Genomic DNA, 3,749 nt, shown 5'->3' with positions numbered 1-3,749 from the left:
CCTAAGCTCTCATCGAAGCTTCTTCATCAAAATCCTTTAGTGGTGGTGGGGTCGTGTTCAGAAGCTTGTAATCTCAGTTCGCTGCTCCGAAAAAGGTATACTTCTTCATTTTTTTTATCAGTCTCCTTGCCTATTCTATGAATCTGTCCGAGTCTCTTCGACACTTTTCTCGCTTATCCTTGCATTTTGAAATGGGTCACGGAGGCCCAGGTTCATTCTCTTTCTCGAGTCAATCCTCAATTACCAACAATGGAGCAGATGAATAGGTCCAATTGAAAGCAAAAAAGGTTGGAAAACTAAAAATGCAGATCCTGGGAGTCCGAATTGGAGTCGATATACAAGGATATACAACAATATACACTAAGTGTATATGATATGTATTAAGGCAAAATTGGGCCCAAAAGCCTACCCCTAAATTTCAGTTCTGTATTTTGTTGTTGGGCCTAAGCCCCTTTTACTTGAATTATTATTATCTTGTTAGTTAGGACAGGTGGAAATTGGGCCTAAGGCCCAAATAACAAATCCAAATTGGAGTCGATATACAAAGATATACAGCAATATACACTAAGTGTATATGCTATGTATTAAGGCAAAATTGGGCCCAAAAGCCTACCCCTAAATATCAGTTCTGTATTTTGTTGTTGGGCCTAAGCCCCTTTTACTTGAATTATTATTATCTTGTTAGTTTAGGACAGGTACAAGTGATTTAAATGGGCCAAAAGCCCAAAATGAAATTAGGCCCAAGTACTGGCCCAGGCGGACAAAAAACCAGACTTGGGCCCAAATCTTTCTCTCCTTATTACTTATTTTTATATTTGTTTAATTGCCATTATTTGCTTATTTGTTAGTCAAATTTTAAGGTTTCCTAATTCAATTCCCCAAAGGATAACTATTTTGAGTAAACTACTTAAAATTAAATAAACACTTGTTTTCTATTTGATTTTAATAAAATTTGCAAAATGTTGTACTTAAATAATATTTTAATATCCCCCTTTCCCTTTAAGATCTTTCAAAATTTTAAATTGTTTAATTCTTAATTAGTTTAAGTATGTATGCTTTATTTTAAAATCAATTAGCCGAATAGTTAATTATCGGATAACCGCATGTGAGCGGGAATTTCGGGTGCTTTCAAATCCTTCTCGAAATGCTAAGATTAACCCCGAACCTTTTAGTACTATCATTAGATTTTCTATTTTTAATCTTTTGAAAAATACTAGTTTTCTTAATTTTTCTTTATAAATTAAGTGGTGACTCTCTAAACCCGTCGTTTTAAATAACAGAAGATACACAAGGCTTTGTTGTGTATTGTGATGCGTCCAGAGTTGGATTGGGTTGTGTATTAATACAGAATGGCAAGGTTATAGCTTATGCCTCCATACATCTTAAGATTCACGAGAGGAATTACCCAACCCATGATCTAGAGTTTGCTGCTATAGTGTTCACTTTGAAGATATGTCGTCACTATCTCTATGGTGTTCATGTATATGTGTTCACCGATCACAAGAGTCTTCAGTATGTAGTCAGTCAAAAAGAGCTTAATTTCAGACAGAGGAGGTGGTTGGAATTACTCAAGGATTATGACATGAGTATTCACTGTCAGCCAGGTAAGGCTAATGTAGTCGTTGATGCTTTGAACAGGTTGTCTATGGGTAGTACTTCAAATATTGATGAAGACAAGAAAGAGTTGGCAAAACATGTGTACAAACTTGCACACTTAGGAGTCTTCTTGTTGGATTCCAATGAAGATGGAGTAGTGGTGATGAATGGGGCTGAATCATCATTTGTGTCTGAAGTAAAAGAGAAACAAGACCAAGACCTTATTTTGCTTGAATTAAAAACAAATGTTCATAAGCAGAAAGTAATGGATTTTGAACAAGGGGGAGATGGTGTATTGAGATATCAAGGTAGATTGTGTGTGCCAAGGGTGGATGAACTCCAAAAGAGGATCATGGAGGAAGCTAATAGCTCCAGATATTCTATCCATTTGGGTTCCACAAAGATGTATCATGACTTGAGAGAAGTTTATTGGTGGAGTAGTATGAAGAAGTGTATTGTTGAGTTCGTTGCTAAATGCCCGAATTATAAACAAGTCAAGGTAGAGCACCAAAGGCCCGGTGGCATGGTTCAGAATATAGATATTCTGGAATGGAAGTGGGAGATGATCTATAAGGATTTTATTACTGGTTTGCCGCGGTCTCACATGCAACATGACTCTATTTGGGTGATTATAGATTGAATGAAAAAATTAGCCCACTTTTTGCCGGTAAAGACTACTCATTCAGTAAATCCCAAGTTATATCTTCAAGAGGTAGTTAGACTTCATGGAGTTCTAGTGTCGATTATTTCACATAGATCGAGGTGCACAATTTACTGCACAATTCTGGAAGTCTTTCTAGAAAGGTTTGGGTTCGAAGGTGAACATAAATACTGCTTTTCATCCTTAGATTGATGGTCAAGAAGAGCACACCATTCGGACTTTAGAAGATATGTTGAGGGTTTGTGTGATTGATTTCAAAGGTAATTGGTATGAACACTTACCTCTCATAGAGTTTACTTACAACAATAGTTATCACTCTAGCATCCAGATGGCTCCTTACAAAGCTTTTTATGGGAGAAGATGGAGATATCCTATTGGATGGTTTGAGGTTGGTTAAGCTGGGTTGATAGGACCAGACTTAGTTCATCAAGCTATGGAGAAAGTGAAGATTATTCAAGAGAGGTTGAAAACAACACAGAGTCGTCAGAAATCATATACTGATGTTAGGAGAAGAGGCTTAGAATTTGAAGTAAAAGATTGGGTGTACTTGAAGGTTTCACCCAGGAAGGGTGTTATGAGATTTGGTAAGAAGGGGAAACTTAGTCCTCGGTATATTGGTCCTCACAGGATATCCAAGAGGATTGGCAATGTAGCTTATGAGTTGGAGCTACCACAAGAGTTAGCAGCAGTTCATTTAGTATTTTAGATTTCAATGTTGAATAAGTGTATGGGAGATCCTTCACTTATTATACCGACTGAAAATATTGATATTAAGGACAACCTATCTTATGAGGAGATTCCCGTTTAGATTCTAGATTGTCAGGTTCACAAGTTGAGAACCAAGGAAGTAGCGTCAGTCAAGGTCCTATGGAAGAATCAATTTGTTTAGGAAACTACTTGGGAGGCTGAGGAATATATGAAGAAGAGATACCCACATCTCTTTGAGACCGTAGAAATTCCAAACCAAGGAATTAATTCTCTTCTTAGTACTCTTTAATTAATATACTGAATGTGTTAGATTTGCATGTTGGGTGCTTGAGTTTGGTGTTAGATGTTGCCACCCTTAGTTCTACTTAGAGTAATCTCATTCGAGGACGAATGTTCCCAAGGGGAAGATATTGTAACTTCCTGCCTTAGAAAGAACTATTTTTGGAAAGAATAAATTTTGAAATTTTGCCAAGTTATGCTAAGTATGAGTTTTGGGTCAACTTCAAACAACCATAACTTTCAGTAAAGGATGAGTTAGGTGGCCCATAAGATGTCAAATTAAAGGTCTTGGAATACTCTTTCCAACGTCAATGTTTGCTAAATTTCGAGCTCGTATAAGGGAGATATGCCTATTCGAAGTTAGGCTATCCAGTTAAGGAAAGCTACCCGAAAATATGAGGGGTATTTTTGTCTTTTCCTTACCCAAAAGATTAAAATGAAATTTGGTAATATTTAGGGGTCTAAACTGATTTGGTTCAGTTTTACAAATCCTAATTTAAGCTAG

General features: G+C 36.7%; 1 pseudogene; it reads left to right on the top strand.

The window, feature by feature from the left end:
- The first annotated feature begins 1,861 nt into the window (after positions 1–1,861).
- LOC125835009 (uncharacterized) lies at positions 1,862–3,254 on the top strand (annotated as a pseudogene).
- Positions 3,255–3,749: the final 495 nt, after the last annotated feature.

Source organism: Solanum verrucosum, unplaced genomic scaffold (assembly GCF_900185275.1).
Source record: "Solanum verrucosum unplaced genomic scaffold, falcon-dt-bn FXZP01000058.1, whole genome shotgun sequence".
Taxonomy (NCBI): domain Eukaryota; kingdom Viridiplantae; phylum Streptophyta; class Magnoliopsida; order Solanales; family Solanaceae; genus Solanum; species Solanum verrucosum.
The sequence above is the reverse complement of the archived record's forward strand: the minus strand, read 5'-3'. Positions and strand labels throughout refer to the sequence as shown.